This window comes from Triticum dicoccoides, chromosome 6B (assembly GCF_002162155.2).
Source record: "Triticum dicoccoides isolate Atlit2015 ecotype Zavitan chromosome 6B, WEW_v2.0, whole genome shotgun sequence".
In the NCBI taxonomy this organism is placed as follows: domain Eukaryota; kingdom Viridiplantae; phylum Streptophyta; class Magnoliopsida; order Poales; family Poaceae; genus Triticum; species Triticum dicoccoides.
The window spans coordinates 139,754,458-139,771,081 of record NC_041391.1 but is presented as its reverse complement, the minus strand read 5'-3'; the positions used below and the strand labels follow the sequence as shown (position 1 = coordinate 139,771,081).

Below are 16,624 nucleotides of genomic sequence, written 5' to 3'. Positions count from 1 at the left end.
ATACCAATCGAGCGATTACTTAATCTCCGAAACTATCTGTCCATAAGCGGAGTGATCCAAGCTATTACTAGAAAGGATAGAGAGAGCCACCGCCGAGTCTGACTGCACGAGAATCGGGCCTTCAGAATGTCGCACAACCAGTGCCATACCCATCATGACTGCATGTATCTATGCTTCAAGATCGGCGGCTGTTGGAATGCTGCCTTCGTTGCAATAAATATGTACCGATATGCAGCAAAACCGATATGCCCATCAACCGGAAGTGCCAACATGCTCTGGATATGCCCCATCGAAGGCAGCGTTCCAACATATGCAGCAAAACCCACCGAGCCATCCTATCTTCTCAAAATCATTCCAACAGCCGCCGATCCATCATCTTCCGCATACGCCCCATCAACCGGAAGTGCCAACATGCTCTGGATATGTTCTGATGCAACGAAACTAAGCTTGTATTTCCTTTTATAAGTTATATAACTTTTCATTTAATTTTCTTAAGGGAAACATAAAACACATTGCAAAATTGGCAGGAAAGTTAGCAGTGTACATTTTGCAGGCAAAAGAGGTGGTCTGTTCAGCACCTCCTTTTTAATGTCAACCAATTAACAAAACTATATTTTGGAGAACTGCAAGAGCCTTTGCATGTGACTGACTCTTTCAGACGTAGGCAAAGGTTTGGTGCTTTCAAGTCATAGTTGGTCAAGATAATATGTTCATGCAGTTCAAAGATATAGCATATGATCAGTACATCGCATGTCAAAGACCATGTAGTGCTCTCATGATAATCAATTTGTCAGATCAATCAACAAGCATTTGAAGGAGAAAACCAGAAATCAGGCCACAAGTTTAACACAAAGTTTGCAATGTAAAAAGGACCACCGAAGTCTCGGATACAATGCGTGCTTCATAGTTCACAGCCAAAATAAAAACACCTTCCACCGCTCCACAGGCACTAAGCTTTGCCAAGGTTCTCCACAACTACTGAAAAAGGGTCCTCGCATGAAAAATCAGTACCTTTCTGGAAACTCCACGGTCTTCCTCCTTCAGGACCTCCACTCACAGCCACCACCACTTTGCCGGAGGATCTACTGAGCTCAGAAGCACTCTTCACCTTGGAAAGTGCGTCATCTGGTGAAAACAGCGTGAAGCTTGGATTTGCCATCATAATCACCGCCATCTCCAGCACATCCGCAGTCTTGAAAAACGACTTGAGGAAGGCAACCTCGCCTTCATCCTCTCGGAACTCACGGAAATACATCTCTGAGATGCCCGACATGGCACTTTCGATGGGAACCTCCTTGAACTTGAGGTTAAGCGTACCAGTGGACTGATTGCATTTTCCAGACTGCAAACAATACATTAAATCGGTCAACAGTTGGAAAGCATCTGAGGAAGGTGCGCACATTTGGAGAGTGAAGAAAGCCTCAACATATATCGTGAAGCCCATACTGTGCAATACCTAGGCATACCTAAATGCTGGATCTGATATGTGGAAGAAATGGTATAATATACAGAATGATAAAATGTGGAACAAGAAATTTTCCAACCAAATACCATTAAAATAAACAGATCAACATGCGACCCCAAGAATTCTTGTTGTGCAATATAGTCCACGTGTGTTGAGAATAAATGGCAAGGCTTGGCACTTATGCTGCGACTGCTCAAGTCACGTTTACAATTGTTCGAGTATGCAAAGTCATATAACTGATTTAGAGATGTTACAGTCACCTTATTCTTGTCCTAGTTACTTAAATCTCTTGCATAACTACATACAAGATTCACTTTTCACAGCAGAAGAACATTGAAAGATCATAAAGACCTTTGGTGATAATTGATTTGACAAATTTATGCAAACCAGTCAGAACAAAAAATCTCCACATAACAAAATCTGCTGCAAGATGCAGCAAAAACACCATGTAACATCTAGTGGAAATAAGTAAGAATGTAAGCACCATGAATTAGATCAGATACGTTGGTCCATAGTTGCTAGGTGTTTGGAAAGAAATATAAATTTAACAGTATTTCGAAGTACATTTTTCTTAACAAAGGGTGCCCTTGTCACTTGTCAGCATATAAATTTCATAAATTCCAGGCAGTGCTCAACATTAAACATTACATTATCCTCATGCATAACTAAAGGATGGATCTGATTAGTGGGAGCGTGTGTTATTCGGCCTCCCATGATTATCATCCACACATAAAAAACAAGAAATATGGCTGCAGAGCTCAGTCTATAATGGAGGATCTTAAGTGCACATTTTGCCAGATATGTTCCTTGAGACGAATTGCTAGATGGGAGTCATGACAAGTTCTTGGAACATTACTTATCAGAGATACTTTCCTGAAATGATGCAACTAGTATAGTAGCATAGATATGGTAATATGATATATCACACAGACGTCTAAGATACTGTAGACTGCAATGTGCAATATTATTAATTTGTATATTTCATCAGCATGAAATAAGTAAAGCATGCTTCTCACAATAGCTATAGCAGGAATTCTATTAGCTTGCTGCAGCTCAAATGCAAATACAGACACACATTAGACGCGTGTTCAAGAAAAAAAATCTGGGCATAGGCAGAGCAATAAAAATGAAATTACTGACGTTATAAACAACGTGCCTCCATGCCATCATAAAATTTTATTACCAAATGTCACAACACAAACAGATGAGCACGCAGCATCCAGAATTTAGTTGTGTACTCTGGTCTATGTGTAGAGAAGACATGATAGCTGAGAGTAGGTTCTTTGCATTTAAGCAATAACTGGTCAACTGCATTACATAACATAATTGAGAAGGTAGTCCTAATCATCATTCAGCTGAGGTTATCATCTCCTCGACATTACTTAAACTAGCTTGCATAACTATCGGCATCCACCATAAAGAGCTCTGATAATAAATGACTTGAAAGATCTATGCAGTCAATCAGAAGTTCAGAACACAGGGTCTACATGAAAGGTGTTGCTACGAATGTAAGCAACTAGTACAGCATGAATCGGTGGCAAAAGCAAATACCATGATATGCAGTGTCTTCACATTGGGAAAGCATTTGAGGAACCTGGGCACCATCTCTGCCTCGCTCCGGATTCCGAAACGCACATTTAAGCTGAGGATCTTCACGCTTGTGAGAATTGTGGCTGTGCTCTCCTTCATCCCAGCCTGAATTCAACCAATTTAGGACCAAAGATGACACATTTGAACTCATGGACCTCCACCAGTGGGAGTGGGACATGCAATTTGCTAAGTGCACAATTGGATAGACAGGAGACGAAGATATTTACCCTTATGATGGTGTCTCCGATCTTAAGGACATGATTTGCTGGCTCCAAGAATCCGACCACGCGCAGATTGGGAGCATCAAGAATCCTGATCCTGGAACACATGCCACCAGCCAGATCCCGGCACCCATGCAGGATGAGCCGCTCGAGGCATGGAACCTTCACCACGGCAATGTCTTCCACAACAGAACCGCAGATCTGCACACACCGTAGGCTCTGGCTGACAAGGCGGAGACGCAGCCCCTTGCTGCTTCCCTGGATGCTCAGGCCTCCAGGACGGGACTCCTGGCGACGATGGCGTCGACGTCCCTGTCACGACCCAGACTCAAGGATGGGACGAGCAACTGGATTAATACCAATATTCGGGTATAAATTGGGGGATACAGGGAGAATCGGGGGTGAGAATCAGCAAGCAAAGAGAGGAATAGAGAGAGCAGGAGGTGAGGAACTGGAGGCAAGGGACGAGAGACTTGGAGAACGATTCATTCCTTCGATGCCCTCCTCCTGTGCTTGCCGGTTGCATATGTAGCTTGTGTGTGCGACCAAGCCTCCGATGACCAGCCCATCTCGTAGCCAAGGCCCATGTTACATACATAATGTGGCAGCCCATATTGGGGGTGTTACACTCTCCACCCCTTGAAATTCGGCTTGCCCTCAAGCCGATGATGATCAAGTTGGACCCATGAGTGCCTCCTATCTCATCTGGCTGAAGAGCCAACCCTCCTGGATCATAGGGTAGTATCATGCACTTGCAAATGGTCAGATCAGAGGAACAGAACTTGATTTCACTGCCAAAAGGAGTTGCAACTGCAGAGTAGGACATCTTGTGGACACACATGATACATCTGAACCAACCAGTGTCCTTGAAAGCAAGCAGGCAAGTGCAATATTTGGGCCCTCCACTGACCAGATACCCAGAGAAAATGATAGATAAAAGATAGCAAGAACACTCACGCACATAACTTGTGTAGTGGTCTACCTTTCCTTTTGCTTGTGCCCATGACCAGAAAGAATCGAGCAGCTGGTTAGTAGGCTGGAGATGTTGCAACAATATGACTGCAGTTCCTATGCTGCCTTGAGATTGATGATTCATCACATAATTGAGCCATCCTATGAACATCCGCACCTGCTTATACATTGTGATACGAGGTGTCCATTCATGAATTGATCTTGTATCAGATGGGAACCACCATAGCAACAGTGAGCAATGGATCCCAGGGAAATATATCTCAATTCTGCAAGTCTGGAGAAGTATAAGGAACTGAAAGGGAAAGCGGCCAACTGAACTATCTCGAGAAAACTTGCATGTGAAGTGTAAGTGTCCAGAAAATGCTGCACCCTTGTACTCATAGTTGTGAGAAGACCAAATGCCAGCAACTATCTCTCGCGGAATCAAGTTGGTCTGGCATTCACTAGTACAAAGAGCGAGAGAAGAGCAACAGAGTAAACCAGGCTTGGGATCAAAGACATGTACCCTTTCTTCTGTTTCCCCTCGATCAGCTAACATGAGACAAAGTACCCAAGAACTCCATGGAGTGCAAATAAGACGTTTGTCTCTTGATCGTGTTGTACCTGTAACATCAGATTGTATCAAGGAACTATTGTTGATTCCGAACTGCTTTTTTGTAGCTGTAGCTGCACTCAGAGTTCCATGATCTGAACACTTTGTTATCAGCAGGAGGGCTTGAAGCTGTAACATGAAACTGAACACTGTTTCTACACATGTTGGGTACAACCATACACTCAGGAAGGCAAGAACGCTACTCCCTAGTAGATGCAGCCCACATGAGCGAGTAACTGGAACATAAGGCATCATGATATCCCAATATTTTGCAGAACACAGCTGTAAAGCAGCATCACCAATGGCATTAGTTGGTTGTACACACTGAACAACATAGCACCAATCCATTTGGTGCAACACGTTGGCCGTAGTTACTGAAAATATTGCAGGGAATGCCATATGAGGAGACCGCCAAAATAAAGCCATGCCCTCACAACGACCATTGATTTTCCATTTTGGCCAAGGCTTCAACTCCACAATTATGCGCATACCCAGCCCATAACTGTAGGGCTTAATGAAATGTAATGCAGAACAAGCCCAAGGTGCCAGTTCGACAGAGCACAACCTCATAACTTGTTCACCCATTTTAGGAATGTAATTAAGCCTTTTGTTCTTCTGGTCAGATGTTTGGCAGAAATAGCCGACTCCGGGGGTTTGCCTACTCACAAGTTCCACAAGAATGCTACTTAATAAACTTTGTGATTTTTGTTTTGTGTTCAATATAGCATCGCCAGCCCTCCCAAAATTCGAATAACTTTCTCGCTGAGATGAACGCCACTGCTGTAGATATGCATATTGCCAATAACCACAGGGCCCCCCAATATAATATAACTCACATCAGAAACTTCTCAGTGCAGCAAGTAGTTATAAATAGTGTCCATCAAATGAGCTATTCCAATGCAAGACCAAACTGGCAGCCCAACCATTGAGATCCTCGTGTGGCTGACATGTAGATAGTTTCCCAAATATACCTTGAGTTGCTGGGCGTGGATCTTGAGGACTGCTTGCTTCTGAATGGCACTTAAATGATGGCCATGGCATTGGTCGTAACATTTGTGCTTGTTGCCTTATGTTCACATTCTTATCCAGCATGTACGTGGGCGTCAACGCACCAATGTGGTCGAGGCAGAGGGTCCAACACCTTGTTGACGCCATGGTGTCCAATTTGGGGGTGGAACATGACCAATGCGCTATGGTTGGCACGACCTTGAGGGGAGCTGCGGAGAATGGGTTGACACTCCACACAATGAGGGGCACCGGCACATAACTGTTGACTTCAGCATTGGTCGGACCAACAATAGAACACACATCGAATGTTGGTGCAGCAACACTGATGGCTTCGATGTCGACGGTCTCTCCGCATAGAGCAGAAGCTGCCAGCTTAGGGGAGATGTCAACGGCGGCGGCGTGACTCGGGCACTCTGTCAAACATGTGATAGGCGTCGGTGCAGCATGGTTGTTGCTGTCAATGGTGATGATGTTGTGGTCTGCACTGCACTCCACTGGGGCAGTGAGCTCGAGGAAGACTTCCGTGAGGATCACCGTAGGCATGAGGACGTGAACTCCATGGCCGTCATCAAGTTTCTCCACAGCCATTGCCGCCTCCTGCACGATTTCATCCTCCCTTATCCGGGCAAGGGACGAAGCACCGGTGATGCTTAATGGAGATCGCGACCGCACGGCATCCTTGATATCTTCCCGCAAGCCCTCAATGTATTGGTGGACGAAACTCTTGATGCTCAGGTTGGGGTTGAGATCCAGCACATGATGTACGCATTCCCAGAACGCCACCGTGTACTCGGCCACGGTTGCAGTCTGCTTCTGCTCGAGCAGCGAGCACAAGTGCAGGTTGTACTCCGGTGACACATCCTGGATGTCGAGGAGGCAGGCACGCTCATAGATGCACCGACCATGCATGGCAAGAGCCTGCGCTGCTCCGCGTCTTGATCGAAGTTGAACCACTGCCTCCACATGGTCGATTCTCTGGAACACGGAGATCTTCACCACACCATACAATGTAAACACCTGTTGCAGCGTCTCCTCAGTGACCGGGTAGTACACATGGTGCACAGTGACGTGGAGAACGCCGCCGGTGAACAACTCTTCGTGGCTGGACATTTGGTCGAACACCTGATAGGCAGGAAGTGGGTGGTGATTTTTTTCTTGGCTCTGAATACCAAATTGTCACGACCCAGACTCAAGGATGGGACGAGCAACTGGATTAATACCAATATTCGGGTATAAATTGGGGGATACAGGGAGAATCGGGGGTGAGAATCAGCAAGCAAAGAGAGGAATAGAGAGAGCAGGAGGTGAGGAACTGGAGGCAAGGGACGAGAGACTGGGAGAACGATTCATTCCTTCGATGCCCTCCTCCTGTGCTTGCCGGTTGCATATGTAGCTTGTGTGTGCGACCAAGCCTCCGATGACCAGCCCATCTCGTAGCCAAGGCCCATGTTACATACATAATGTGGCAGCCCATATTGGGGGTGTTACAGTCCCCCTCCTCCATTACGACGCTGCAGATGCCAAGCTCGCGGAGGTGGGGAAACGTCCGGTAACTTCCCAGGCGGGCCGTGTCCGGCAACTTCCAGAGGCCGATGTGGAGGCGGACGAGGGTGTTGATGGCGAAGAGCGCGTCGGGGAGGGGCACGTCGCACGGCCAGGGGCGGTTGACGAGGACGAGGTCCTGGACGCCCTTGGCGGCGAGGAGCTGGAGCCAGTGCGCGAGCCGGGCCCGGTACGCGTTCATGTGGCTGCAGACGAGGTGGACGTGGCGGAAGGGCCCCGGGTGCGCCTCGAGGATGCGGGAGACGGCGGCGGTGATGGCGGGCGAGTTGGCCGGCGTGGGGGGCCAGGCGTAGTCGTCCTCCCGGAGGTAGGCGTCGACCAGGACGGGCGGCGCGGAGAGCCAGACCGTGCGCCAGCGGGAGGAGAGCACGGCCGTGCGCGCGGCGTCCGTGACGGGGAGGCGGGAGACGATGTTGCGCAGGAGCGCGCGCGGGAGGCGGCTGATGCCGTCGACGCCGTCGGAGGCGGGGCGGGCGGCGAGCCGGCCGGTGGCGAGGAAGGGGAAGTCGGGGATGAGGCTGGTGTAGACGTACGTGAGCAGCTGCTCCGTGGCTCGGTCCAGCTCGAGCGGGTCGAAGCCCTTGCGCTGCAAGTCGGCCGCCGTCACGGGGTCGAGGTTGGTGAACGGCGCCCGCCCGGCCATGGTCGACGGCGGCGGATGAGCCGGTGAGGTTTGGGGATTTGGTGGGACTCTCTGAGTGGCGAGCAGAGTGGGAGCCGAGGAGGCTGGCGGCGGCTGTTATATACTACTAGATGTCCCGTTGCGCCCACGGCGCAAAAAGCGATAGCGAGACGAGCATTCATGAAGAATGATTTAGAACCAATTTAATAGACACATACTTCCTTCGTTCGGAAATACTTATCATCAAAATGAATAAAAGGGGATGTATCTAGATATATTTTAGTTCTACATACATCTCCCAAATCGAGTATATCCCGGTCCTGAAAGGTGTATCCAATGACATTGACCAGGCATATCTGAAATATATTTAAAGAAACCATCAGGGCCCAGGAAAAATATGCCCTCATAAAAGTAAAAGAATATACCAGTAAAATATATGCTCCAATAGAAGTCCTAACTTGAAAAGAAAGTTCTGATGGCCAACATACATGCCACCTTACAACGCTAGTCAGATAGAAGCAGCAAAGATGCAGAAACTGCTAAGTAAGTGACAGTCTAAATAGCAACCTGTGCAGAAGAAATAAAACACCACCAAATTACAAATTTTGAAAAATAGCAATGCAATGAGCAAAAAAACAGGGGAATAAAATTGTAAATAGATTTATGAGTGAACCTCTATAGTTCTCAAATACATCAAATCAAGGCGGCATGCAATCAGAAATTAGAACTCTCGCTAAAAATCATTCACAACCAAAAAACTCTCAACTTACTGTCGGATTTATTTTAGATATTGAAGTGTATTGATACCTACACAAAGAAAAATGAAACAATAAGCAGGAGAATGGCAACATTGCAAACAGAAATGAAATATAGAGGCCCACAAGGTTGCAATCAACAACGCTAATAGCTAAGCCAGTGGCATATATAAATGGAACTGACAAAGGTTAAATAGAGCAGTGACCCATAATCCTGTTGTAGCACAAAAATCTCAGTACAAAGTATCTTTTGTTGTACTGGTACAAGGTAGAAAATCTAGAACTGCGGCTCAGGCTACATTATGAACATGTTTTTTATCACCTGGGAGGAATGATCCAAGACAAATCTCAAACCATATACGGTACTATAGAGGCTAGCGTTGTCCAACACAGAGATAAGGATGTTGGACCGGTTGAGGCATAAGATAGAGAAAACGATCCATGAATGACTTAGAAATGTAGTTATGAGAAATGTATCTTTAAGATGATCCTGCTTTGTTGCATAATAGAAGTAGCGCATCAGCGACATCACTGGCACCTGATATTGATCCAGAATTTGAATCAATATGCCAGAATCTGTTGTTTATAGTGTCAGTACCTCCAATTAATGGAATTACAATAGACAGTAACTGAAAAACATGTCCATCTTCTGAACTTCTTTGTTGAACCACTCTAGGACGAACACAATGTACACTCTAAGAAAACATAAAGTTTACTCTTTTGAATAAATGAGAAGACATATAATATACACACTCATGGCAGGGGAAGCCTTGCGTATGTATATTCATGGTGCCATTGACAGTATGATTCATCATCTCTTTTTGCACAATCTGGGTGTTGGATAACTCTAAATTGCACATACAAATCAAATGTGGAAATGGTGACATAATTAGTCAAAAGTCAAAGCCATCCAAAGCATGATCATATTATGAAAATAGTTTAACAATAGATGCAATTACCACATTATTCAGTACTGAGTTCATTCTTCTTCCAACGAAAATTAAGTATGGAAGTGAAACTACTTAAGTAAATGTTTCAACTGAGGAAAGAGCGATTTCCACTTGCCAAATCTCCATAGCAAGTAAAGAGCACATTGAAATTTTCTACAATACACACATGTACCTTTCATGACTAAAGAAATGGCACCTTTCAATAATCGATATGACAAGCTTAAGGCAGCTAATTTTTTTTATCACATTGACCGACACCTCTAGCAAAAAAACTTTTGAAAATTCCACCAAGCCGATGGTGTGCAACCGCAAATGAAAGTAAAGTGGACAATTACATAGGGTAAAAATACCTACGTACCTCTGTAGGTTATGCAATCTAAAGCTTGCAACACTACAAATTCATTCCATGAACCAAGAATTCAAAGCAAGCATGACATATCGTTAATTAACACATGCCATGCAAAATAGGAAGGAAGATTCAAGAAAAAATTTCAAGCCAACAGTACCTAGATCTAGTGTGGTCAGTCGCCTCTCGATCTGGCGGAGATGCATCTCAATTACCGAAAAAGGCTTTCGCCCCGCTTTATAAATAAAGCAAACCGCCACAAAGCATACAACCGAAGCAAGTTCACACACACCACCCGAGTCTCACAACACAGAGAACATGTTCTGCTGAGGGCACAGCTCAACAAGACCAAAAAAAAGAAATAAAACAAAGCACTCCAGACGCAAGGAGACTAGTCTGGATCTGGCGGAGGCGGCGGCGACAGGCGGACGGCCATCGAGCGGAGGTCGGCGATGAAGGCTGAGATGGCGTCACGGTCCGGGGGATGGCTAAGCGGCCGCCAAAGCTGCAAGAAACCCGAGAGTTTGTAGAGAGCGTCAGTAGCGCGGCGGAGGGGGGAATGCTGGATCACAAGCTTATTGCGAACGGTCCAAAGAGTCCAGGCAAGAACCCCAACCTCAAGCCACCTAATGTGGCGAGAGGACGCGGGGGACATCTGGAGTTCAGCAAATAAGTCCGGGAAATTGGTGTGGCACCAACTTCCACCGACAACCTCGCGAAAGCAGCTCCAAAGGAACTGGGTGGAGACGTAAGCGAAGAAAATGTGGTTCGAGTCTTCAGGGACACCACAGAGCGGGCATATACCAGTGCCCGGGCCATTGCGCTTGCAGACCTCCACTCCAGACGGGACCCAACCGCGAATCCACTGCCACATGAAGATGCGAATCTTCAGGGGAACGCGGACGGACCACACCATCGATAGGGGGAGGGGGGCGGAGGAGGGGGCAATGGCCATGTACAACAACTTGATAGAGAACTGGCCCGACGGCTCCAGACGCCAGCGCACAAGGTCCTGACTCCCATCCACCAACGGCTCATGCAGAGCAACGCAATCAAGCAACTCACGCCAGGCGGCGGATTCCGCCGGCCCAAAGGGCCGACGAAAAGCAAGGCGCCCTAAGTCAAGAAGGGCCCTATCGACAGAAATCATGGGGTCGACGGAGATAGAGAAGAGGGTGGGGAAGCGGGCCGCAAAGGGAGAGTCTCCGGCCCAGCGATCAAACCAGAAGAGCGTCGAGAGGCCGGACCCCACCGAAATGGAGGTTCCAATGCGAAGCACTGGGAGAAGCTGGACAATAGACTGCCAGAACCGAGAACCGCCCGATTTCTGGCAGAAGGCAAGGGGTTGACCCCGCAGGTATTTATTCCGGATAACGTCGAGCCATAGGCCACCTTGACCCTGCGCGATGCGCCAAAGCCAACGGGAGAGAAGGGCAATATTCATCCTTTTAGAGCACATGATGCCCAGGCCACCCTGCTCCCTGGGCTTGCAAATATCAGGCCAGCTGACCATGTGATACTTCTGCTTGCCATGTTCGCCAGCCCAGTAGAATCGGGACTGAATTGTGGCGATCTCCTTATGGAGGGACTCATGGAGGCTGTAGAAACTCATAAGAAACAAGAGGAGGCTGGAAAGGGATGAGTTGATGAGAATAGTCCGGGCCGCCTTAGAAAGCCACCTCCCCTGCCAGGGCTCGCATCGGGATTGGAGCTTAGCCACGGAGGGCCGCAGGTCCACGACGGAGAGTCGCGAATCGCTAATGGGCGTCCCTAGGTAGGAAGTGGGGAAAGAACCCAAGCGGCAATTAAGTCTGTTGGCGATGGCCACAGACTCAGAGGGGGAATATCCCATCACCATAACATCACTCTTGTCGAAGTTGATCTTGAGGCCCGACATCCGTTGGAAGCAGAGGAGGAACTTAAGGTTGGCAATGTCCGCCTCCGAGCCTTCGACCATGATGATCGTGTCGTCAGCATACTGAAGGATGGAGATCCCCGTGCCCCCAGAAAGGTGGGGGGTAATCCCACGAATGTGGCCAGCGGCTTTTGCCTTATCAAGAATGGAGGCAAGAGCGTCCACTACCATATTGAAGAGGAACGGGGAGAAGGGGTCGCCTTGGCGCACCCCACAAAGGGTAGGGAAGAAAGGACCAATCTCGCAGTTGATGTTGACCGCCGTGCGATCGCAAGAGACCATTTGCATGACTCTAGTGATCCATCGGTCATCGAAGCCCTTCCGAAGAAGGACTTCCCTGAGGAAGGTCCAGCTAACAGTGTCGTAGGCTTTGTGAAAATTGATCTTCAGAAAAACCGCCTTAAGGCGTTTAACCCGGACCTCATGAAGAACCTCATGAAGTACAAGGACACCATCCAGGATGTACCGGCCCTTAATGAAGGCCGACTGGTTAGGATGGGTTATCCGATCCGCAAGCAGGGTCACCCTATTGGCGTACCCCTTGGCCAAGATCCGGAAGATCACATTAATGACCGTGATCGGGCGGAACTGCCGGATGTCAGACGCCCCAGGGACCTTGGGGATGAGAGAGATGATCCCGTAGTTGAGGCGACCTAGGTCAATAGAACCCACAAAACCCACAAAGAATTCATCGAAGATGGCCATGACCTCGGTTTTAATCACATTCCAGAAGGTTTCTCTCTAAAAATAGATTTCAGGCTATGGTTTTAGTCTTATGGTTTAGATTAGAGACTATTTAAAGGTGGTTATATAGACATAACAACTTACATTTATGTCGTCCTTGTGTAACTTGACTTTGTTGTTGTGTTTTTGGGCTAGCAGCTCTTCATATAGCTTTTCATGTGATTATTTGAATCATGTCCTAATCTTCTCATTGTTTGATAGAATTTATAGACAATCCCACCTGTACTAACTTTGCAATCCATAAATTCTATCAAACAATCAGAAGATTAGGACATGATTCAAATAATCACATGAAAAGCTATATGAAGAGCTGCTAGCCCAAAAACACAACAACAAAGTCAAGTTACACAAGGACGACATAAATGTAAGTTGTTATGTCTATATAACCACCTTTAAATAGTCTCTAATCTAAACCATAAGACTAAAACCATAGCCTGAAATCTATTTTTAGAGAGAAACAAACAAGTTCTCCATTGTTTAGAAGCAAATCAGATTTCATTAGACTGAACACATATATCTCACCTGTGTCGGCATCTCCAACTGGGAGAGGTCACTCGAGCTATCCTCTTGTGTAGGCAGCCACCAGGGTGGGGGCTCGACCGGGAGGGGTTCCACGGGCGTCGCTACTATCCTTGTATGCATCACACCATCATCCTGTGGACTGCCTAGCAGAGGTGCCCGTGTGTGCCACCTCCACCCTGCCTGAATGGCGGAACACCATGGCAGAACTTCAAACTGAAGATATGTTCCCAAAAATAATTATTTAGTGTTTTCGTATTTTCCAGTACTCTACACAGTCTAGGATAATCACCAATTTGATTAGCCATGAGCTAAATTCCCGACAGAGGTTTTGCGCATGGATGAAATCAAGTTCAGTTTAGTTTGAATGATGATCTATTGGTGTGATTTTGCCATTCTGAGATAAAATGCAGGTTCAGACACTTTCATAGCACATTTAGAAACGAGGGTTGTATCACATGACATAACTTTTCAAATCTTCAAAGTGAAGAGTTCTTTATATGTAAACTTAATGAAGGTTGAAAAACTTCTGTGTCTCCCAACAGTTAAAAAAAGCTTCAGGAGTGTAGTGCAGCTACTAATTATAGCCATGCCATGTAGTATACAAGAAAATTTATTATATAATACAGGAACAAGTATTCTACAAAAGCATATACACCAAATAGATGTAGTAGAAGGTACAACGACAGTGTGATACCTGTAGCAGAGACATGGCGACATAAAGCATGTACTCCTAATGAACGTTCCATATTCGTCCATAGTAAATAACCCTTGTACATGGTAGAAACCAAAAGTTAGCGTCAGTGTGGTTCGTGAGAGGAGGAAGTCGGCCAGTATATTTTACATACCTACCACAACAAATCAAAGACAACATGATTTCCGTGGCAGGAGTTCCAAGTAAGAGAAAAAAATCTAATATGATATCTAACTGTACAAATACATTAGAAAACACCATCTCCAAATTAAAGTTTACCATTCCCCAAAACTGGAGGTCTCAACATCCCGAAACCACAACCCTCCTTTATTCTCTACCAGCATCAGTTGTGCATATTACATCGGACCTGAAGAATCATAGGACCTGAGCACTAACAATGCAAACGATCCTTGATTTTTATAAAGTGATCCTTGCAGCAAGGCAAAATGGCGCCTGTAATTTTGACACAACAGCAATTAGTGTATCTAATTTATATAAACCATGCAGCAGGTGGGTCCAATAGAGTCCACTATGCAACAACATTTTTCATATAAGGTCATAACTCTAAACTGCATATGTACATGTAATGGTCTACTTAAACTAAAAAGACCAATAAGTTTATAGCTAGAAAACAATTGACAATAACATGAAAGATATTTGAATTAAGCATGCACACAAAGTCAAGCAGATGATGTGAAGAATCAGCGAATAATAATACTACAACAAATGATTTCCAATGGGCACCATAAGATGAAAGATAGTTTAAATTAAGCATGTGGACAGGGCGAAGGTAGCAAGTGAGGGTTGAGGTGCTACAGGAGGCCAAGTTGAGCAGCCACTTTTAATTGAACAGGCTTTGGAGTTGGCGGGCAGGTACCACCAGAATTTATGTAGTCAGTTGGCTTGTGGAGAAGGCATTTATTTCCAATCCATGTTGTGCTCCTGAGAAAAGAAAGAATGAGAGTAAGATCAAGCCAATTTCTAAACAAAGAAGCTACAATTAATAGATCAGTCTGCAACTGAGAAGTATAACAATGGCATATAAATAATGTAGTTCTTTATATATACAAGAAAATAAGAAATCTAAAAGCATACTCGCTAGCATTTTATTTTGACCCATCGACTCAATAAAGCCAATTTTTTCAATGTAGATAACACAACAAATATGCATTAAGTGCAAAGCATACCCATCCCTCTTGGAATAGAACAAAATCAAGCATTGTATTTTATCTACCATATAAGAGACATGCTTGTATTCAATCAAGTGCATGACTGAACTCTTTGTAAAGATAGTACATTGCCATCAACAGCGAGTGAAAATCATATGAGCAGCTGCACCTTGATGCCATAAGGCGAGAATAAAATAATTCTAAAGCTGTAAAATATCCACACAATCAGGAGCCTGCAAGAGTAGGTTTCACTCGATTACTTCAAAAGCCATGAATTGCTAGTACAAGTTATGTACAAATATAAAGATATTTAAATACAGTATAGAGAATGAATTGTTCCATAAATCAGAAATGCTAGGAAAAGGAGACAGGGATATACCTCTGTTCAGACCACAAGGTGCATAAATTCATATAGTTCTCAACGTTTACACTGGTGGTACAAAATGAGTGGCATAACAGGCTTCTTCAGGTACTGAATTCAGTAAGCGTTGAGGTGAGAGAAAATCCACTTGATATGTCTATTTCTATAAGAACAAATTCTGCATCAACTTCCCATGTGTATTCATATTGGACCCAAAAAAACAACAAATTTTAGGACGCTGGGGATTCTCACCATGTGTGCTCGCTTGCCTTCATGTGGATGCTGCACGCGTGGGATGGAGGCGGGGAAAGAGGCAGAGCTACGCAAGGCCGCCAAGCGCGAAGAAGAGGAGCGCTGCTGCTCCCCTTCTCCGGATCGAGGCCGCCGTTGCTACTCCCCTCCAGATCGTGCCGTTACTCATGGCTACCACCGCGTGGGAGATTTCAGTTCTGCCTGGGAGGCGGCAAGGGTGAGAAAGAACAGGGGTTGCATCAGAGACAAGAAAAAAGAGCAACATACCTTAAACCAAGCCCTCCATAGCAGCAGCACTGGCGCAAGAATGGAAGCAATGCGGGCATAACGAAGGAGAGCGCAATCGAGGCGGATCCGCTACTCCTCTTCGCCTGCCCCATCCGTCGGCCTAGATGAAAAAATAACTTCTCTGGCCGATGATGCCCAAGAGGAGACGAATCTACCACTCCTCTCCGCCGAGCAGGAGGAAGGAGTTGGGCCGCCGTCACCCAATCCGGCCCATTGACTCGTGGGTTGGCAACGCGTGCATGCTCGGCTGGTGCACCGTTGGCCTCTTGAGTCCTCGTGGATGGACCCCTCTTGTCAGGGGCGCTGACATCCCCCTCTTCTTGACGTGTGGCTTGCTACCAAGCCGACGCATGGGGAAAACGAGCGCGAAGTGCCTCCTTTCCTTCCCAGGTGATGCCGGTAGCTGCAGTGCCCGACCAGCGTACTAGAACTTGCTCGATGAAGGAGCCCCGACGGCGCGCCAGCGGGACTGAAGCACTTCCACAGGAACAACAAGGTTGTCAGTACAGAGTGGCAGAGTTGGTTCGACCGGTGTACCTGAATGCAGAGCTCGTCGGAGTTGCGAGACGTGAAACTGAAAGGATCGAGAAGAGGTGTC

The 16,624-nt window shown here is 46.3% G+C and overlaps 1 pseudogene; it reads right to left on the bottom strand.

Annotated features, from left to right (window-relative positions):
• Window positions 1-773: 773 nt before the first annotated feature.
• On the bottom strand, window positions 774-16,146 carry LOC119322921 (annotated as a pseudogene).
• Between the last annotated feature and the right edge of the window lie 478 nt (window positions 16,147-16,624).